Here is a 22,814-nt window from a genome sequence, read left to right as displayed (position 1 = left end):
AAAGAGTTCTTCATGTGTTTTGCTGTATGTACATGCCATTGAAGAGCTTGTCTCTTCCTGCTGGAGAATATTTATTTAAGTTATTTAGGCCTTTCCCTCAGTATAGGCATGTTTTCTAGGGTGGATATTTGCTTGTAGAGTTATTTAATGATGGTGTATATCCACTTTGAAATGACTGGAGTTTTCTCTTCCATGGTGGATCTACTAATTTATAAACCTGCCATAAACATGGTAAGAGTGCCCAGCATTGCCCTGGTGCAAGGAGGTGAACATGAGTCCTAGTAGTCTATCACATTCCTCCACTTTGTTACACTAAATACATACACTTAGTTAGTTTGTGTTCATTCATTTCCCCTTGGTTACTAGTACAACTTCTCTTCATGCTGAGCATATATTCATATTTATTGACTAATTCTTAGAACTGCATGTTCCTATCTTTTACCCAGTTTTCAATGGCTTTATTAACTTATAGGAAGTCTGAAAACTTTAATATGTGAGATTATTTTTAGTTTGTTTCTTATCTTCTAAAAATGTTTATGTCTTCATTAATTACAAGTATTTAAAAGTTCTATGCAATCAACTGTATTGAACACTGGCTGTTCCATTTCTATTTTGTTATAAGTCTGCTTGCTTAGTGCTGTCTTACTGTAAGTCAGTCCACCTTCTCAAAGACTCTTCTTTCTAACTTGGCCTGATTTGAGTCTAGCTAAAACATTTCAGATACTATGTTTCTTCTGGTTGGCTCTGGGAGGGGCTCAGAAAAACTTCTGCTGCACTATGTACACCTTAAGTGAAGACAAGTGTCTTCTAGCCCAGAGGTCATAAATGAGCCTATGGCAAAGAGCCTCACAAGCTCTATAGGTTTACACTATGCTCCCATTGTCTAGCCCAGCATGAGAAAGACACAGATTATTTGTTACTCTAAAATCTAACTCCTTACTAACATATTGTATGAATTATCTTGGAGTCACAGAGATATTAGCGTATATATAGTAGGAAAACACTACCTAATAGAGGTATGAAAGAACATATCTCTATCTCTCTCTCTCTCTCTCACGTGCGTGCGCGCGTGCACACACACACACACACACACACACACACACAAACACACACACACATGCACTGTTCAAGAATCTCCTATGCAGGTTCTCAGATCTTTTCTTTTACAACTGGGAATTTATGTTGCCAACATGATAGAAGAGGTGTATGAAAGTGGAATTGTAAACATTTTCTGATAAATTTGTAGCTTTACATGGAAAATATTTCTGATAAAATTGAAGAAATAAACAGAAAAACATGTTAAAATTAAAGATCATCATGGAAATTATACAGATAAAATGATAGGCATAAAGATAATTTTAAGTTGATTGAAGGTGGAATTATAAACATTTTCAGATAAGATTTACATGGAAAATATTTCTGGTAAAATTCAAGAACTATATAGACAAACACATTATAATTGACTATTTCATGGAAATTTTTACATATAAAATGGTAGATATAAAAAGTTTTTCTAAATTAATTGAAGGTGGAATTAAAAATATTTGTGATAAAATCCAAGATTTGCATTAGGAATACATTTAAGACTACCACTATTATAGCTATATAAAATTTTCCATGATAATCTTCAATTCTAACATGCTTTTCTACATTTTTCTACAATTACATCTGATATATTTTCCATGTAAATCCTCACTTCTATCATAAAATATTTCTATTCCATATTTCAATTAATTTAGCAATGTTTTACTGGCTAATGTTGTACTGGCTAGTTTTGTGTGTCAACTTGACACAGGCTGGAGTTATCACTAAGAAAGGAGCTTCAGTTGGGGAAATGCCTCCATGAGCTCCAGCTGTGGGGCATTTTCTCAATTAGTGATCAAGTGGGGGAGGGCCCCTTGTGGGTGGTACCACCTTCAGGCTCGTACTCTTGGGTTCTATAAGAGAGCAGGATGAGCAAGCCAGGGGAAGCAAGTCAGTAAGAAACATCCCTCCATGGCCTCTGCATCATCTCCTGCTTCCTGACCTGCTTGAGTTCCAGTCCTGACTTCCTTTAGTGATGAACTGCAACGTGGAAGTGTAAGTTCAATAAACCCTTTCCTCCCCAACTTGCTTCTTGGTCATGATGTTTGTGCAGGAATAGAAACCCTGACTAAGACACATGTCTACCACTTTACTCTTTAATTTTCCATGAAAATTGTCAATTTTAACGTGTTTATCTGAAATATCTTACATGTAAATCTTTAATTTAAAAAATAAAAAAGGGAAAAAGGGAAGAGGTGTTTAAGATCATTTTAAAGCAATCTCAGTTCTGTATTCCAGCTAAGAGAAAATTTTACATATAAAATGGTAGATATAAAAGTCTTTCTAAATTAATTAAAGGTGGAATTAAAAATATTTGTGATAAAATCCAAGATTTGCATTAGGAATACATTTATGACTACCACTATTATAGCTATATAAAATTTTCCATGATAATCTTCAATTCTAACATGCTTTTCTACATTTTTCTACAATTTCATCTGATATATTTTCCATGTAAATCTTCAATTCTATCATAAAATGTTTCTATTCAATATTTGAATTAATTTAGCAATGTTTTACATGTCTAGCACTTTACTCTTTAATTTTCCATGAAAATGTCAATTTTAACATGTTTATCTAAAATATTTTCCATGTAAAACTTTAATTTAAAAAAATAAAAAATAAAAAAGGGAAAAAGGGAAGAGGTATTTGAGCTCATTTTAAAGCAATCTGAATTCTGTATTACAGCTAAGAGAAATGACTTATTCTGCTGGTGGCAAACAGTGCTACACAGTGAGCCAGTAGACACAGGCATGGCAAACTGGTAGAAAACACACAGCCACATGTCTATGCCAATGGTCAGGTGGCCCAGTAGGATGGGGAAATAGATATTTTACTTTTTTTTTCTTTTTCCTTTTCTGAAAGGAAACTGCCCCAAACTGATCAAAAAAAAGCATGAAACCTATCTTCTCATTACACTTGAACTATGCCTGGAAACGCTATGAGAATTTCAGAGCCAGATGTGGTACAGAAGCAGAGCAGAGATAGGAAGAGCACTAACTCCAAGTACAACAGAGCTGGCTTCATTTCAGGGCTCAGGGCTCCATCCATGTGACTGCAACAACATATCTAACTTCTCTATACTTTGTTTCCTCCTTGGTAAAAATGGGCCATATTGCAGCCTATCCACTAGCCTTGGCATAAGGATCACATATCTTCCTTACACACAAAGGAGCCAGAGCAATTCCTACAGATGAGCACTCAGTACAACTTTAGGACTATTGTTATTACTAAAAAAATGCTAACATTAACACTAACACTAATACTAATACTGCCTAACTCCCATTTAGCAAATATGAGTATATTTAGACTCCAAAAGTTGCACAGTCCACTTGAGTTAGGAATTAGTCAGCATGGACCTCAGGTGCACTAAGGGGTTAATTAACATTTTTCCAAGTGTGTCCATAACATAAAACAGCTTGAAAATAATGGAAGTGAAAAAAATCCAGAAAATCCAACCAAAAAAAATCCCTTCCCTCTGAAGAATGAGAGTCTGTTTTTTCTTTTTGTTCCATCCCAGATGGTAAATAATTATATTTGTTTAGATTACATAAGGATTCAAGCTTTTATTGATCAACAAATCTGTCTACATTAGATCTGTGCCTCTGATTGCCAAAATGAAGTCACACAGATACATAATATTTTAATGGCTGGAATCCCACTAGGTATCCTGAGCACACTTAAAAAGTTCTAGGTCTACAGTAGATCCAATATTCTAATTAGTTATTCTCACAAATATGTAAAAACAAACAAAGAAAAAGCATTAACCACTGTGAAAGTAAGTATTCTGGGAGGAACATGTGGACCACAGATAAGAAACGAGCAGTCACCCATCTTTTACATTTAATATCATTGTGATATTTGTCTTAAGTTAGGGTTTACTGCTGTCAATAGACACCATGGACAAGGTAAATCTTATAAAGGACAATATTTAATTGGGGCTGGCTTACAGGTTCAGAGGCTCGATCCATTATCATCAAAGTAGGAGCATGGCAACATCTAGGCAGGCATGGTGCAGGCAGAGCTGAGGATTCTACATCTTCACCTGAAGGCTTCTAGTTGAAAATTGGCTTTCATGCAGCTGGGATAATGTTCTTGAAGCCCACACCCACAGTGCCACACCTACTCCAACACCATACCTTCTAATAATGCCAAGCACATACAAACCATCACAATATTCAATTGCAATAAAGAGAAGACACATTACCATGGAAAAGCACTAGCATATACAGCTTCCTATAATCATGTGTAGACAGTAGAGAAGAAAGGCCTGACAGTGCAATGGAAAGTTCCAGGGCAGTAGCTGTATATGAGGGAACTCTTGGCTACCGTCAGAAAACTCACACATCCACCCTCACAATCAAGGAACACACCAACCCATCCAGCTAGTTTCTCTCTATAGTGGTGAAATGTTGGGCAGGTGGTGAGGAGACTAATGATCACCCTCCTTCAAATGTACAACAAGAAATGCACCTTCAGATCCAATGTCATAGCGTCTCTTCTTTAACCAGGCATTGTTACAGACTCCTACAGTCCATTGCTCGTGGTCTTTCAAATCCAGTTCCCACTAATATTTCCCAGTGGTGAAGCTCTCTGCTCCCCAGGAAGCACTACAGGATCCAGCTAAATCCAGAAATGGATTTTCTGACATCAAAAACTAGGCTTGGGTTGCAATTGAATATGATGAAATTTTGAAAGAAAATTTTCACTGTGGGAAGAGACATTTTACTTAAAACAAATATTTACATTTATCAGGTGATAGAAGAGAGACAGATTCCTAGACATTTACTGGATTTTAAAAATAGAAAATCTAAGACTGGAAGGGTAGCTATAGCTCAGGTAAATCAAAGTCCAGAAGTTCACCCAAAGAAAGACAAAGACTACATAATGAACAGTTTTTTGAAAATCTGCAGAAGCTGCAGAGGTGTAAGCCATAGCACAGTTCTGTCAGGGGCTTTACTTACACCAGGAAAACAAGTTGTGTGCAACACAATAAGGATCCCCCTGAAGGCTGTACCCCTGAGTCTCTATGAAAAGTTATTCCTAAGTCCTAGGTCAGGATTGTTTTCATCTTATTGTTTTGATTTTCATCCCACTATGCAGATTTGTACGAAAGATAAATCTAAGCATGTATTAGAAGTTGTTCCCTAGTAGCAATTATCTGCATTTAACCCTGATACCTCTGATATTTTTACCTGTGATGTTACAATCCATATTTTGATCTCCCAGTGTAATTCAGACTGCCCTGTGTCTTATCAACTTGTATTATTTTTATTGCCTGGGATATATGGCTTTGTCTGTTTGGATTTGTTTAATGAACATTTCTGTAATTTCTTTGAGATAGGACTTCTTGCTATATACCCTTGACTGGCATGGAAGTTACTATGTCAATCTATTTGGCCTCAAACTCATGGGCAGTCCTCCAGATGCGATGCTTTTAATACTGGGGTTACAAGTGGGTGCCACTATATCTTGTGAATTTTTAATCTATGGAATATAATACACTTTAAAAATTCAACTGATAGCTGAGCATGGCTTCACATGTCTTTAATTAAAGCACTCCAGAGCCAGAGGCAGGTGGATGTCCGTGAGTCCAAGCCCAGCCTGGTTTACAGAGCTGGTCCCAGGATAGCCAGGAATACAAAGAGAAATACTGTCTCCAAAATAAAAAATCAATTGCTAAAATATTTAATAGAAAACATACAGATATTTTAATCGATCTGAATTAATCATTCTGTGTGTCTCAAGGAACACATGATACCATATTTTTCAGCGTGAATCATGTACATCACTAAATTGGTATTCATTAATTTTTGTTTGTAAAATGACCATCTGCCTAAATATGATTACAATGTGACTTAACTAGACATATCTTTTCAGTGAATTAAAATATTCATTGTACAAAGATCATCTCACTGTTGAAGGGCACCTCGGGTCATTATATCAGTGCTGACACTCACCTTGGAAGCAGCTGAACCTTGCCGTCAGCCTAGTGTTGGGATGGGCACTGAGTTTTGGTTTCATACCCAGTGTCATCAGGCTCAGCTGCACTAACTCACTCCTGCAAGGAGAAGACATTGATCAGTCTGTGTGACAGATATCACCCCAGTGATGAGGAGAAATCTCCACTCAGAGCTAAGTATTAAAACCCTTCTCACACAACCTGACAACTGAAGTTCAATCTCAGGAACCCATGGTGTAAGGAGAGGATGGACTCCTGAGAGTGGTCCTGTGTCCTGCACACCTGTGCACTCACATAGGTACTTCTAACAAATCAAATTATTAAAAGGAAACATTTACCTGAACATTTTTCACACAGAACATTTTCTGATATTAGAGAAACTCCATGGTCAGGAGACAGGGTAGTTTCCTCTTAGATGCTCTTTCTCAAGCCCTTCCTGTTACCAACATCTTTCCCATGCTTCCCGCCCCTTTCTTCTACTACCAGGAAAGTACAGCCCATGGGCCTCAATGATCAGGATTTGAAAATGACAAATTTTAGCTCAAGCCCATTACATACACTGCTTCTCTCACAGGGAGAAAGAAAAGGCACTGTCTGGTAAAGGCAAACAGGCATCATATCTATGAAAACAATCCCACACCGATCATCCATGAACAACTAAGTATTGTCTATATAAAGTGTATCTGTACATTGCTAAGTGAGCTTGCTCAGCTTTGTACCATACTTCAGGGTATCCTGGCTTTCACTGAGGGTTAAACTCACCTTCTGAACAAGTCATCCAAATCTTGCAAAGCAAAAGATGCTTAGATATCTGAAGAAACATCACACAATGTAGCTCTCTCTATATATAAAGTTATTTTTTAGAGATTTATGTCTTCATTTCATGTATATGAGTACACTATTGCTCCCTACAGACACACCAGAAGAGGGCATCAGATCCCATTACAGGTGGTTGTGAGCCACCATGTGGCTGCTGGGAATTGAACCATTGGAAGAACAGTCAGTGTTCTTAACTACTGAGCCATCTCTCCAGCCCATAAAGTTTTATTATATCTTTATATATAAAAAAAAGTTTTATTATCTTTATATAATTGTCAGTCATCACTACACCGATTCACCCTGTAAATGCATTTTCATATCCCAGGGTAATGCCACGAAGTGAATTAGCACAATGGAATGGATTCTTAATGAAATCAAGCTGTGAGAATATTTGAGAAGCAGATGGGTAGGAGTTATACACTGCTTTGTAACTTGCAGCTGTCTGCAAAGAGGACTTTTTTGATCTTGTACAGAAAGCATAGGATACTTTCATTAAGGGTACTTTACAACTGAGGTCTAACCCCTACATGGTGCTGCATATCTGTAACTCTAGAATTCCTGGTTTAGGTCTCAGGAATCCTGTGAGTCCAAGGCCATTGTGTACCACAAAAGAAGAACATATATCAAATCCCCCACCTCCCAAAGAAATCTCAAAAACACAGCTTTCAAACAGAACAAACTTATGGTAGACTACTTTAAAACTGTACTAACATCCAAGTAGAGGTAAAATGGGGTATTTGGTAACAAGAATCACTTAATTTGGGGATTAAAAGGAGCAAGCTACAATCACAAAATATGAGATATTCAGTGGGGTATCTACTGACACAATGTCAACAAGCTTGCTCTTTTTAGGATATTACAGAAATTATCTCTCCACATTTTATTAAAACCTGATAATAAGTACAGGGGATATAGAAAGGGATCTCAGATGTAACAGTCATAAGGCTGGGCCTCAGATAATAAAGCTGTTTCAAGCACTCTTCCACGCTTACCTGCAGAAGCACCCCTCATATGGCTTCTGGGACAACACCATCAGCTCCTGACACATTTCTATTAGTTGACTCCTCTTGTGGACCATCATGACTTCACTTTTCCTGAGCTCCTCTAAAATAGTATTGCTTTGATTTTCATACATTCCATATAATGATTCTCTTCTTCATCGAGAGGCTGATTAGTTTGCTATAGTCTGTCCTGGTTATTTCCTCCCATGGGGTCACATAGTGCTGAAGGAAAAGGGACATCCTAGATCACATCTGGAGAGTATTTGATCCTCTTCACTGAGTTCTTCTATGTTTAAATTCACCTACAGGATCCCACCACGGTGCGGCACACACTGATTTACTGTCCACACTTTTCAGAAAATGTAAATTATTTGATTTTGTACATTTCTTTGTTATTAATAAAGGAAGCAAACAAACCCATCCTTTCCATTACCATTTTCCTCTATTAAATGAGATTCTGAGGTATCTGGAAATAAAAGGTTTTCATTGATAATATGTTCACTCAAAAATGCAACTTTGGATCGTGCAGTGGTAGTACACGCCTTTAATTCTAGCACTTGGGAGGCAGAAGCAGGCAGATTTCTGAGTTTGAGGCCAGCCTGGTATACAGAGTAAGTTCCAGGACTGCCAGGGCTACACAGAGAGACCCTGTCTCAAAAGAAAAAAGAAAAAAGAAAAAACAAAGAAAAAAGAAAAGAAAAATGCAACTTTGCACATACATAGCACCCAAAATTCCAAGTGGAGTGATAGAGTCTGATGTACTCTGCTAAACACTCAGAAAATCACCCATTATTATCAAACTTTTCTGTCACACAGCCAGGCCTTTCTATCTGTGTTCAAAATTGGATTTTGCCTTTAAGAATTTAAGGTTAACAAAAAAGGAATTCCTAGCATGACATCCCATGTATGATCTTGAAATTGTGACTGACCAAGTTTGCAAGATATCTGCCTCTGGCTGACTTTACAAATCAGGCTCATATCCACCAACCTCTGAAAGATTCTTCTCTTCTCTGCCCTTAGATCTTCCTCCTGTTCTTGGAACTTCTTCCATAAAGATGCCATTTGCTTTTCAAGTTTCAGCTGTAATAAATAAACAAATAAGCAAATAAATAAATAAATAAATAAATATCATCCTTAGATGAATAATGAGTTACCTGACGGACAAACTCAAGCACTGAACACAATTACTTTAGAGACGGTAGAAGAAGGATGTATTTTTAGTAACTATGAAACTTTAGATTTCAGACCATAGAATTACAAAACACAACCACCGTGTGCTCAAAGTGATGTACTGTAATTGAAGATTGCCTGGATAATTAGCATCAGATTGGGATCACCAGATGCTTCTAACCAGCTCATTCCAATGTACTTTTGGGACTTTAAGCAAATGTCACAAGCACTTTTTAAAGATGTAAATTTACGATGATTATACTTTTCAGTGGCATGAATCTAATGAATCATGAAACTAGAAATGATATTTATACTTATGCACCTCTGAAGGAATATTTACAGTTTATAGTCATTCCTCGCTCCCTGTTTAAAAAGTGACAAGATTTGGAGTACAGTGGATTCCTCAGAATCAGGACAAGCTTCTTCCTGTGGTCTGCTAAGCCTCCCTCTCTTAAGCTCTCATCATTATTTTTTCTCAGAAGCATCATTTATCATTTGCATATAGACACTCACTCCAATGAGGCAGTGTCTGTGACCTCTGTGATCCTGGGAGTCAGAACACAATTGGCAGAGAAGGGCCCTGCTCTCACCACAGAATTTCATCTTTCTCTCCTTGTGGGTCATGCACTTGTGTTCCTCAGAACTCAAATACTTCATGAGCCTGTTTTCTCTTACAGTGGATACCAGATTCCTCATAGTGATTTTATTTATGAACATCCAATGGGATGCTTGCCTACACATAGGGCAGTGTCAGATTCTGAAGTCTTCTGAAGAAAGGATGAGACAGGCCTTGCAGAAGGTATGGCCACACCTTAAGAGAACTGGATCCAAAATGATGCCCTGGCAAATGAAGCAGTTGAGTGTTTCCTGGGGGGGTTTGCAAAATGTCTGACTCCATCTATCTGAGGGGAAAAACAGAATTATTTTTATCATTGGCGCAGAGAGGAATAAGAGACTAGACAAAATTTGATTCAACATGTGATTAAATTCTTTTTTATTTATTTTTTATTTTCTAAATTCTTTGTTTACATTTCAATCGCTTTCCCCTTTTCCAGTTCCCCCCTCCCCATATGTCCCATAAGCCTTCTCTACACCCATACTCCAATCACCTCTCTCCTTTTTCTCTGTCCTGTTACTCCCCTACCATGCTGGATCAGGCCTTTCCAGGATCAGGGCCCTCTCCTTACTTCGTCATGGGAGTCATTTGATATGCTATTTTTGTCTTGGGTATTCAGATCTTCTGGCCTAGTTAATATCCACTTATCAGTGATTTCATTCCATGTATATTCTTTTGTGACTGGGTTACCTCACTTAGGGTGATATTTTTCAATTCCAACCATTTGCCTAAAAATTTCATGAATTCATTGTTTTTAATGGATGAGTAGTATTCCATTGTGTAAATATACCACACTTTCTGTATCAATTCCTCCATTGAGGGACATCTGGATTCTTTCTAGCTTCTGGCTAATATAAATAAGGCTGCTATGAACATAGTGGAGCATGTGTCCTTCTTGCATGCCGGGGAATCCTCTGGCTATATGCCCAGGAGTGATATAGCAGGGTCCTCCGGAAGTGTCACATTCAGTTTTCTGAGGAACCGCCAGACTGATTTCCAGAGAGGTTGTACCATCTTGCAATTCCACCAGCAGTGGAGGAGTGTTCCTCTTTCTCCACATCCTTGCCAACACCTGCTGTCTCCTGAGTTTTAACCTCAGCCATTCTGACTGGTGTGAGGTGAAATCTCAGGGTTGTTTTGATTTGCATTTCCCTAATGACTAAAGATGTTGAACATTTCTTAAGGTGCTTCTCAGTCATACAAATTTATTCAGGTGAAAATTCTTTGTTTAGATCTGCACCCCATTTTGTAATAGGGTTATTTGGTTCCCTGGGGTCTAACTTCTTGAGTTCCTTGAGTTATGGGACTCTTTAGATGATCTAGTTGATCCTGATTTAATTTTGGTGTTTGATATCTGTCCAGGAAACTATCCATTTCCTACAGATTCTCCAGTTGTCTTGAGTATAGATTTTTGTAGTAGTATCTAATGATTTTTTTTTAATTTCCTCCATTTCTGTTGTTATAGCTCCCTTTTCATTTCTAATTTTGTTAATCTGGATACTGTCTCTGTGCCCCTTGGTTAGTCTGGCTAAGGGTTTATCTATCTTGTTGATTTTTTTAAAGAACCAGCTCCTGGTTTTGTTGATTCTTAGTATGGTTCTCTTTGTTTCTACTTGATTGATTTCAGCCCTGAGTTTGATGATTTCCTGTCTTCTACTCCTCCTGGGTGAATTAGCTTCTTTTTGTTGCAGGGCTTTCAAGTGTGTCACTAAGCTGCTAGTATATGCTCTCTCCATTTTCTTTTTAAAGGCACTCAGGGCTATGAGTTTTCCTCTTAGCACTGCTTTCATTGTGTCCCATAGATTTGGGTATGTTGTGTCTTCATTTTCATTAAATTCTAAAAAGTCTTTGATTTCTGTCTGTATTTCTTCCCTGACCAAGGTATCATTGAGTAGACTATTGTTCAGTTTCCATGTGTATGTATGCTTTCTATTGATTTTGTTGCTATTGAAGACCACTTTTACTCCATAGTGATCTGATAGGAGGCATGGGATTAGTTCGATCTTCTTATATTTGTTGAGGTCTGTCTTGAGAACAATTATATGATCGATTTAGGAGAAGGTCCCATGAGGTGCTGAGAAAAAGGTATATTCTTTTGCTTTAGGATGAAATGTTCTATCCATATATATATATATATATATATATATATATATATATATATATATATATATATATATATATATACATACACTAACTCTAATTGGTCCAAAGCTTCAATTAGTTTCACTGTGTTTCTGTTTAGTTTCTCTTTTCCTAATAGGTCCATTGAGGAGAGTGGAGTGTTGAAGTCACCCACAATTATTGTGTTAGGTACAATGTGTGCTTTGAGCTTTAGTAAAGTTTCTTTTATGAATGAGGGTGCTTTTGCATTTGGAGCATAGATGTTCAGGATTGAGAGTTCTTCTTGGTGTATTTTTCCTTTGACCAGCAAGAAGTGTCCCTCAGTGTCTCTTTTGATGACTCTAGGTTGAAAGTCAATTTTATCTGCAATTAGAGTGGCTACTCCAGCTTATTTCCTGAGACCATTTGCTTGTAAAATTGTCTTCCAGACTTTTCCTCTAAGATAGTGTTTGTCTTTGACTCTAAGATGTGTTTCCTGTATGCAGCAAAATGTAGGGTCCTGTTTATGTATCCAATCTGTTAGTCTATGTCTTTTTATTGGGAAACTAAGTCCATTGATGTTAAGTGATATTAAGGAATAGTGATTATTACTTCCTGTCATTTTTGATGTTGTTTTTTATATTTGATTGTTTATCTTCTTTTGGATTTGATGAAAGAAGGTTACTATATTGCTTTTTCCAGGGTGAAGTTTCCCTCCTTGTATTGGTGTTTTCCTCCTATTATCCTTTGTAAGGCTGAGTTTGTAGAAAGATATTGTGTAAATTTGGTTTTGTCATGGAATATCTTGGTTTCTCCATCTATGGTGATTGAGAGTTTTGCTGGGTATAGTAGTCTTGGCTGGCATTTGGGTTCTCTTAGAGACTGCATGAGATCTGCCCAGGATCTTCTAGCTTTCATAGTCTCTGGTGAGAAGTCTGGTGTGATTCTGATAGGTCTTCCTTTATATGTTACTTGGCCTTTTTCTCTTACTGCCTTTAATATTCTTTGTTTAGTATATTTTGGGTTTTGATTATTATGTGATGGGAGGTATCTCTGTTTTGGTCCAGTCTGTTTGGAGTTCTGTAGGCTTCTTGTATATTCATGGGCATCTCTCTTTTTAGGTTAGGGAAGTTTTCTTCCATAATTTTATTAGATATTTTCTGGCCCTGTAAGTTGTAACTCTTCAGTTTCATCTATGCCTATGATCCTTAGGTTTGGCCTTCTCATTGTGTCCTGGATTTCCTGGATGTTTTGGATTACAAGATTTTTGCATTTTGCATATTCTTTGACTGTTGAGTCCATGGTTTCTATAGTACCTTTGGCATCTGAGATTCTTTCTTCTATCTCTTGTATTCTGTTGCTGATATTTGCATCTATGATCCCTGATTTCTTTCCAAGGTTTTCTATCTCCAAATTTGTCTCCCTTTGTGATTTCTTAGATTTACTTCTGTTTTTAGATCCTGGATGGTTTTGCTCAGCTCCTTCACTTGCTTGTTTGTGTTTTTCTGTACTTCTTTAAAGGATTTTTGTGTTTCCTCTTTCATGATCTCAGCCTGTTGACCAAACTTCTCCTGTATTTCTTTAAATGCTTCTGCCTCTTAGACCTGGCTTTAGAGTCAGAAATAGAAGGACTACTGGGATAATAGATGTTGGTTAGCTGGAGCTAAGAACTTAGTGGTGATTAAGAAAAGACCAGAATCACTGAGGTGAAATCTTCTGGGCAGTGTTTTCTAACAGCAGATAGAGATAGCCAAGACTGTACCTGGTGCTGCAGCTGGACTTGGTAGTGTGTAATAACCCAGGTGCTACAGAATTTGAAGGAACTGTGAAGTTATGAAGGAATTATGAAGAGCAGCTGAGGCTTGGTACTGTTAGAGGCCGGAAAAAGCCATTGGTGAAGGTACAGGCTGAGTAGCAATTGATTAGCCCATGATTGAAGGGATTATGCAAAGAGGTTGAGGCTGGGCACCATGAAGGGAGCCTATGGGAGGCTACTGGTGAAGCCTAATTGTGTTGGAAGACCCATGATATGGGAGATGCCAGTACCAAGGGATGACCTCACCAAGAACAGCAGCAGCAATGGAGTGGAGTGACATCAACCAGAGCCTAGAGTGCTACAGAGGGCAGGGATGGAGATGGGACCCAAGCCCATGAGGGCCCCGAAGATCATGTGCAGATCTCAGACATTGGAACAAGAAGCTGTGAAGGTTGCCTTGGATACACTAAGAAGTATCTGAGATGTCAGAACCTTGAGGTACCTACCAAGGAAAGCTGTTAACACAGAGTAGAAGCAGCACAAGAGAATGAAGTTTGTTGCAGCTGAATGCTAGATCTGCCAAGAGCAGTCATCAAGAATGAAAGGAATTGGAGATGTGAAGAATACTTTGACATCAGACATGGAGACGTGAAGTTTGGAGGGTGCACAGCTGGTTTTGTCTTGCTTTAGTCCCGTATTTTTATCTTTATGCAGGATTATATTTAAGAGACTGCACAAATCTCAGAAGAGACTTTGAACTTTTTAACATTGTCACGACTGTTAAAGACTGGAAACTTTTGAAGTTGGATTAAATGTATTTTGCATTATACTATGACTTGTATGGGCCCTATAGACTCATGTGTTTGAACAAGCCTATGTGATGGGTTGAATATGCCTAACCCAGGGGGGAGCACTATTGGTAACTGCTGTCTTGTTGGAATAGATGTGGCCTTGTTGGAGGAAGTGTGTCCCTGTAGGGATGGGCTTTAAGACCCTCCTCCTAGCCTTGTGGGAGGCAGTCTGCTCTTGGATTCCTTTGGACAAAGATGTAGCGCCCTCAGCTCCTCCAAAGACATGCCTACCTGGATGCTACTCTGCTTGACAATGTACTGAACCTTTAACCTGTAATCCATCCCCAATTATATGTTGCACATATAAAATGTCTTTTTTTCTTTTTTTTTAATTCGATATATTTTTATTTACATTTCAAATGATTTCCCCTTTTCTGGTTTCCCACTCCCCGAAAGTCCCATAAGCTCCCTTCCCTCCCCCCTGTTTCCCCATCCACCCCTTCCCACTTCCCTGTTCTGGTATTGCCCAATATTGCTACACTGAGTCTTTCCATAAACAGGGGCCCCTCCTCCATTCTTCTTTGACATCATTTGATGTGGAGATTATGTTTTGGATATTCCAATTTTCTAGGCTAATATCCTTTTATTAGTGAGTGCATACCATGAATGATCTTTTGAGACTGGGTTACCTCACTTAGTATGATGTTCTCTAGCTCCATCCATTTGTCTAAGAATTTCATGAATTCATTGTTTCTAATGGCTGAATAGTACTTCATTGTGTATATGTACCACAATTTTGAATCCATTCCTCCATTGAGGGATACCTGGGTTCTTTCCAGCTTCCGACTATTATAAATAGGGATGCTATGAACATAGTGGAGCACGTAACCTTATTACATGCTGGGGAATCCTCTGGGTATATGCCCAGGAGTGGTATAGCAGGATCCTCTGGAAGTGATGTGCCCAGTTTTCTGAGGAACCACCAGACTGATTTCCAGAGTGGTTGTACCAATTTGCATTCCCACGTGCAGGGGAGGAGTGTTCCTCTTTCTCCACATCCTAGCCAATACTTGATGTCTCCTGAGTTTTTAATCTTAGCCATTCTGACCAGTGTAAGGTGAAATCTCAGGGTTGTTTTGATTTACATTTCCCTAATGACTAATGATATTGAGCATTTTTTTAAGATGCTTCTCAGCCATCCAAAGTTCTTCGGGTGAAAATTCTTTGTTTAGCACTCTACCCCATTTTAATAGGGTTATTTGCTTTTCTGGGGTCTAACTTCTTGAGTTCTTTGTATATATTGGATATTAGCCCTCTGTTGGATGTAGGGTTGGCGAAGATCTTTTCCCAATCTGTTGGTTGCTGATTTGTCCTTTTGATGGTATCCTTTGCCTTACAGAAACTTTGTAATTTTATGAGGTCCCATTTGTCAATTCTTGATCTTAGGGCATAAGCTATTGGTGTTCTGTTCAGGAACTTTCCCCCTGTTCCGATGTCCTCAAGGGTCTTCCCCAGTTTCTTTTCTATTAGCTTCAGAGTGTCTGGCTTTATGTGGAGGTCCTTGATCCAGTTGGAGTTGAGCATAGTACAAGGAAATAAAGAGGGACCAATTCGCATTCTTCTGCATGCTGACCTCCACTTGAACCAGCACCATTAGTTGAAAAAGCTCTCTTTTTTCCACTGGATGTTTTCAGCCCCTTTGTCGAGGATCAAGTAGCCATAGGTGTGTGGGTTTATTTCTGGATCTTCAATCCTATTCCACTGATCCACCTACCTGTCACTGTACGAATTCCATGCAGTTTTTAACACTATTGCTTGGGAGTAGTGCTTGAGGTCAGGGATACTGATTCCCCCAGAATTTCTTTTGTTGTTGAGAATAGTTTTAGCTATCCTGGGTTTTTTGTTATTCCAGATGAATTTGAGAATTGCTTTGTCTTAATCATAGTATCTCTTCACAGCAATGAAAACCCTAACTAAAATACTAAGCATATGGTTTATTTTGCTTTCTTTGTTTTGTTTTTAGTTTTTATAATTTTTTTTTACTATATGGTCTCACCTTGTAGCCTTGACTGGGCTGGAACTCACCTAGTATATAGATGTGACAGGCCTTAAACTCATAAAAATAAGCCTTCCTCTGTCTCTTTTGTGCTGGGATTATAGCTATGTGCCTTCACACCATGCTTAATTATATCTTTTTGAAGGACACAATGTGTGACAACTACTACATCAATTCTGGTCTTATTAATCAAGTATATGAGTAATGTCCCTATGATAAAACCATCATTAGTTATGTTTTCTATTACTAACACCAAAAAAAACCCCAAGTGGAGCTGGAGTCCCAAAAGTGAGCACTCTTAAAGCTAGGTCCAGTGCACCACAGGAATTAGTGTCAGGCTTAGAAGAAAGTCCAGTCTTGTGGTTTTCAAAACCAGAGAGATGAGGGAACAAAAGATTAATATGTGACTGAAGACCAGAAAGCCCTATTTAAGATTGGTCTTAAAGCAAGATCCTCTTTTTGTCTCAGTAGGTCACCCCACATCCATATATGGGCACTACACTGAATGCACTCACTGGATTTGAATACATAAACAATTTAGGAAGGATGACAAGAATTTGGGAGAGAGGCTGGAGGGGAGATGATGTTGGGGTGGGCCTTCTAAGAAATGAGCAAGGAAAAGGGGAGGGAAAGAGGAACCTTGAAGAGATAGAGATTCCACAAGACCAACAGTATCAACTAACTTGGACCCTTAGGGGTTCCCAGAGACTGAACCACAAACTTAAGAACATACATGGGCTCTACCAAGCCCCCACACCACCCCCTGCCCACATATATTGTAGATGTTCAGCTTGGTCTTAATGTGGGTCCCCAAACATCTAGAGCAGGGGCTGTCCCTGAATCTGTTACCAAACTGAGTATCCTGTTCACCTAACTGGGCTGCCTTGTCTGGCTTCAATGGAAGAGGATATACCTAGACCTGAAGTGACTTGATGTGCCAGGGAAGGGGATAGCCAAGGGAAGGCCTCCACCTCTCAGAGGATAAGCTGAAGGAGGTTGGAAGGAGGGTATGTGCGAGGGAGACCGGAAGGGGGGTGAAGTGAATTGGATGTAAAGTGAAGAAACTATTTTTAAAAGAAAAGAAAGAAAACAAGTCTTCCGTAAACAAAGCTAGGTACATGCCCACTGAGAGTACATATATGTACCATTCTGAAGACTTCTTCAGGATTTGAGAACCTCAGTAGGAATGTCAGGCTTGCAGATCTCAGAATTGTAACATGAAGTGCTTGCTATTTCCTTCCTGGCAAGTGTTTCTGGCTCTAGTGCTTTCAACGGTTCTAACAAAATACAGTTTATTAGTTTGTTTCTTCCCCTTGAGACAATTCTTAAAATTGCATTCTCTGAAAATCAAGCATTTTTTTAACTACATTCCAAACACTGGCCCTCCTCCTAGTCCCCTACACAAAGTCTCACTCCATGCCATCCTCCTCCCCCTTCTTCTCCAAATGGAGAATGAGCTGCATTTCTGCTACATAAATGCTGAGGGCCTCTGTCTAGCCTGTGTAAGTCCTTTACTTGGTGGCTCAGTTTCTAAGAGCTCCTCAGTGGTCCAGGTTAGATGACTCTTGGTTTTCGTGTGGAGTTCCTATCCCAGTCAGGGGCTTCCATCATCCACTTCCCCCAACTCTTCAGTAAGAGTCCCCAAGCTCTGTCCAATGTTTGGCTCCGTGTCCCTGCATCCCTTTCAGTCAGCTACTGGCTGGATCCTCTCAGAGGACAGTTATTGAAGGCTCCTGTCTGCATGCATTACAGAGTTTAATTGGTAGTGTTTGCTCATGGGATGTGCCTTAAGTTGGGCTGGTTAGTGGTAGACAATGTCCTCAATTTCTGCTCCATCTTTGTCCCTCTATCTTTTTGTAAACAAGACAAATTTTGGGTTAAAAGCATGTAGGTGGATTGGTGTCCTTATCCGTCTACTGGAGGTCTTATTTAGCTACAGGAGACAGCCTCTTCAGGCTCTCTCCTATATATTCCCAATGCTATGAATCTCAACTAAGGTTACCCACATTGAATCCTGGGAGCCTCCCCCATCCCAGGTCTCTGGCATGTCCTAGAGATGCCTTCCACCCCCATCCCAGCCAGCTGCAGATTTCTATTCATGCTCCTGGATCTCTCTCTTTCTCTTGAATCTCCCATACCTGATCCTGAACCCCTCCCTTTCTTCTCCTCATCCCCTCTCTTAGCCAGTTCCCCTGTCCTTCTGCCTCCTATGACTATTTTATCTTCCCCTTCTAAATGAAATTCAAGCAGCCTTGCTTGGGCCTTACTTCTCATTTTGCTTCTTTGTGTCTATAGAGTATATCATGTGTTTATTGTGAAAATTCCTTTCAAAAGTTTCATAGGCTAAGTAAAACTTGGCCAATTGTGTGGTAAAATTTGAAGGTGACGGAATCCCTACTACATCATGGTGAGGAAACCAAGATCTTTTGATTGTAACCAGATCAAAAGAAAATGCCACAAAAGAGAGTACTGCTCATCTTGTGGTTACTCCCAAAATTTTGAATTTTTTAATTGATTTATTTATTTTATGTAAGTACACTATAGCTGTCTTCAGACACACCAGAAGAGGGCATCAGATCTTATTACAGATGACTGTGAGCTACCATGTGGTTGCTGTGGAACTCAGGACCTCTGGAAGAGCAGTCAGTGCTCTTAACCACTAAGGCATCTCTCCAGCCCTTGTATTATTTTTAATGCAGCACAGAGCACATTTTTGTGTTTCTGAACTTACCTTGGTCCCCTTCTGACCCTCTAATGTGTTATAAAACAGCCAAGTAGGCCCACAGGAGAAGCTAAAATGAAGAAACTACCTGATCTTGGATTTTCAACCTAAAAAAGAAAATGCTATCACAGATCCTCACAGACTACTATCACTCCATGGGTTAATATCTAATAAATACTCAAATGTTTGTTGTTAAAGTTATATGTAACATTGCCTATATCCACATGGATAATGCATGAGTTGGTATGTTTCTATGTATTAAAATTTTATATAAAACTGGAAATACTATTAAAAAACATTTGACATCTACTTTTTTTTCAATGAGATACATTCACATGATGAAAAGCATTCCCCAAAATGATTCCTTGTGTTGTTCCCACATTTGATTTTTCTACAATTAACCTTGGAATCAAGGCAAGCTTCTCTTCTGTATGAATATGCTGAAAGGGGGCTACTCATTCATCTCTGAAAGATTCTCTGTATTCATAAAATGAATTACCAATAATGAGCTCTTGGTAATATAATGAAAACATCACAGTTGGGAAAACTAATCATTACACATTTATTTCTCACTTATGCACCAGATACATGGCACAGAGATAAAGGTTAAAGACCTGTTTTCATCAAACAATTCTTAATTTGCAGTAACTTTCTCCTACCAACGTTTACAAAGATGTCCTTACGGTCATGAGGATTTCACTCTGACATGACAAAGAAACTGAAAACCGCTACCTACTATTTTTCAGGCTGCTGAGTCTATTACTACTCACCACTTGTGTTCAGAGTCTCCCAGCAGAGTGCATTTAATTTCTGATGGCCACAAGCAAAAGCTGAAAGTTGCAACCTATTTCCAGAGATAAGAAAATAGTCTCTCAGCACATGTAATAACTCTGCTACCCAGTATTATTTCTTTGTACACATTTTGTGATGTATGCCAATGATCGGTTTCTTTTGTTGTTGTTTTTTTTAAGTTTTTAACTTATACACTTTACATCCATCCCACTCACCACCCCCTTCCAGGTCAACTCTTCCCACAATCCTTCCCCCATCACTTCATCCTCTTCTCCTATGAGTGGGTGGGAGACCCCTGGGTTTACCTCCCCAAACTCTGGCACTTCAAGTCTCTGCACAGCTAGGCACTTCCTCTCCCACTGAGGCCAGACAAGGCATCCCAGGTAGAACAACATATCCAGAGTACAGGCAACAGCTTTTGTGACAGCCTTTGCTCCAAATGTTTGGGACCCACATGAAGACCAAGCTACTTATCTGCTGCATATGAGTGGGGAGGCCTAGGCCCAGCCTGTGTATGTTCTTTGGTTGATGGTTCGGACTCTGAGGACCCCAAGGGTCCAGGTTAGTTGCCTCTGTTGGTCTTCATGTGGAGTTCCTATTCCTTCTGGCCCCCATAAACATTCCTCCTATTTTTCCATAAGCATCCTCAAGCTCCATCCACTCTTGAACTGTGGGTGTCTATTTCTGTCTGAGTCAGTTGCTCAGTGGAGCCTCTCAGAGGACAACTTGCTCCTGTCTGCAAGTGTAAGAGTAACATCAATAGTGTTAGGAATTGGTGCTTGCCACATAGCACAGCACCTGGACCACCTCTCCATACTAATGAGGCATCTCAATAACCTTAGCCTTCAGCCAATGACCTTCCCTTCCTGGATATTCCCACACCCTTCCCCAATATTACATAATCCCTCGTTCACCCAGAATAAAGCCTCTGTGTTCACATCCACCCCCAATAAAGCAATAAAAACAAACTAAGATCATCTCAGAGAGCTTCTTCATTAATGATCACCTCAGGGAAGGTCTTCACCTAAAAGAAGCCATAACACTAAAACTCTTGAAGAAGACCTCTCTCTTCTTCCACTCCTCTGTCAGTAGCTCCAAACCAGACTAAGTTTCTTCCTCTCTTGTAAGTGCTAAAGGGTTTCTCACACTGGATACATACACGGTCTTTTTTCTAGTTATATGTTCTCTGATGTACTATAAGGTCTAATTCACTGGTAAAGGTTTTCTTACTTTCAAGGCATTTATAAGATTTTCTCACTGAGTTTGTTGCTTGGTGTTTAGTGAGTATACACTTCTTACTAAACGTTGTCTTCCCTATCTCAGCCATGAAATCTGACTGAACAGAAACTTGCTCACACACATTCTGCTTACAAGAAGTCAGTCCCATTTGAAGTCTCTTAGATGGAGTAACTTTTTTCAATAGTTTTCCTTCATTTGTATCTTTCCCTTCTCTGATATATTCAAAATCCTGCTGTCAAGTTGGAATCTTGGAATGCTGACCCAACTGCTAAGGACATCCAATGGGTTTCCCTGCTACAAAACAGCCATTATATTGCTCTCCAGCACACAATCAATGAGGATCCAAAGAGAGATGTGTATTCATATATCTATTCAATTTCTCACACTTCACTCCAGAACAGTTTCTATTACATACAACAAAACTTGAAATATTCATGGAGTATAAATAAAATGTGTTTTCTAATCCCTCTGTTCCATCAGTTGCTTTATTGTGGCCATTGGAGGTAACTTGCTACAAATGTCTCTCTTGATTCTTCTGGTTAGTCTCAATTATGGTATCCACACTGCATAAGACTAAAAATACAAACAAACAAACAAAGAAACAAATGAACTTTCCATGAATTATTTTAAGAGTTCCTAATGGGACTCTCATGTTTATGAAAAAAAAAACAATTTCTTGCCTACTAGAAATTAATAACACATACTGTTATTAAAATCATAGTAAGTATTAGCTTATAAACTTTAGTTTACTCCTTTAATTTAACATACTGAAATACATTGATAAGTTTAGTAAAGTATTGCTTCATTTTATTTTTGTGAAGAAGTATTTTGTTAAAATATCTACCAATTGGTAGGTATAGTTTTCCACTCAGAGAATGGTTACATTTTTTTACAAGGTTCGAGTCAAATGTATACTTTAATATATGATAGTGATGAGCTTTTCTTTATGCCATTCTTCTATTCTGGTCTAAAAGGCAATCATTTCTAGGACATCCTCTTTTCAGATTATGAGCAAACTCTGATAGGCTACTTCCTAGCCTGAAGCTTCCATTATGGCCACTAATTTGCATCTTGTATGTTTAGAGTTATTACAAATACAGTCTGTTATTACAACAGACTGGGAGTATTTCAAACCTGAAATTTCTTCCTTTCTACTTCCACCCAAAACATTCCAGTTTGAGGGCTCAATTGAACAACATGTCCTGTTCTTTTCAGAACCAAAATAAATACAAGTAAACTCCTGTTTACCACTCTGGAAAAACATGTATGCTGTACATCTCTAAAATATGTGGCTACTTGTGATAATGATAAGCCCTAACATTTGCCTCCAAAGTGGTGATACATGTACCAGCTTCTAGTAATTCATCAATTCTCAAGGATGTTGGCACATTTCAGAGACTTGACTTCTCTTAGTTTTATAAAAAGTAGCTTCTACAATTCCTCATTATCTTTGTTGCTTTAGAATGAGAAAAGAAAAATTAAACAAGTGCTACATTTAAATTATAACCCTCATCCAAAAAGAAGAAGAAAAGAAGAAGAAGAAGAAGAAGAAGAAGAAGAAGAAGAAGAAGAAGAAGAAGAAGAAGAAGAAGAAGAAGAAGCAGCAGCAGCTTGAGTTCTTCAACTTGAAAACTTGTCTCTTGGGGCTGGAGAGATGGCTCACTAGTTAAGAGCACTGACTGCTTTTCTGAAAGTCCTGAGTGCAA

The 22,814-nt window shown here is 38.7% G+C and overlaps 1 protein-coding gene and 1 long non-coding RNA gene across 3 annotated transcripts in view; both read right to left on the bottom strand.

The window, feature by feature from the left end:
- Positions 1–22,814, bottom strand: part of LOC127689387 (uncharacterized) — a 488,686-nt gene that overhangs the window by 74,360 nt on the left and 391,512 nt on the right. The window lies entirely within an intron of this gene.
- LOC127689394 (uncharacterized) overlaps positions 6,116–22,814 on the bottom strand; it is a 126,157-nt gene continuing 109,458 nt past the window's right edge. For both annotated transcript variants that reach the window (XR_007978903.1, XR_007978902.1), the window contains exons 3-5: positions 19,848–19,921; positions 8,855–8,946; positions 6,116–6,145 (exon numbers count right to left, since the gene is read on the bottom strand). This is a non-coding gene — a long non-coding RNA (uncharacterized LOC127689394). The remainder of the gene's footprint in view (positions 6,146–8,854; positions 8,947–19,847; positions 19,922–22,814) is intronic.

Source organism: Apodemus sylvaticus, chromosome 7 (genome assembly GCF_947179515.1).
Source record: "Apodemus sylvaticus chromosome 7, mApoSyl1.1, whole genome shotgun sequence".
Taxonomy (NCBI): Eukaryota; Metazoa; Chordata; class Mammalia; order Rodentia; family Muridae; genus Apodemus; species Apodemus sylvaticus.
The sequence above is the reverse complement of the archived record's forward strand: the minus strand, read 5'-3'. Positions and strand labels throughout refer to the sequence as shown.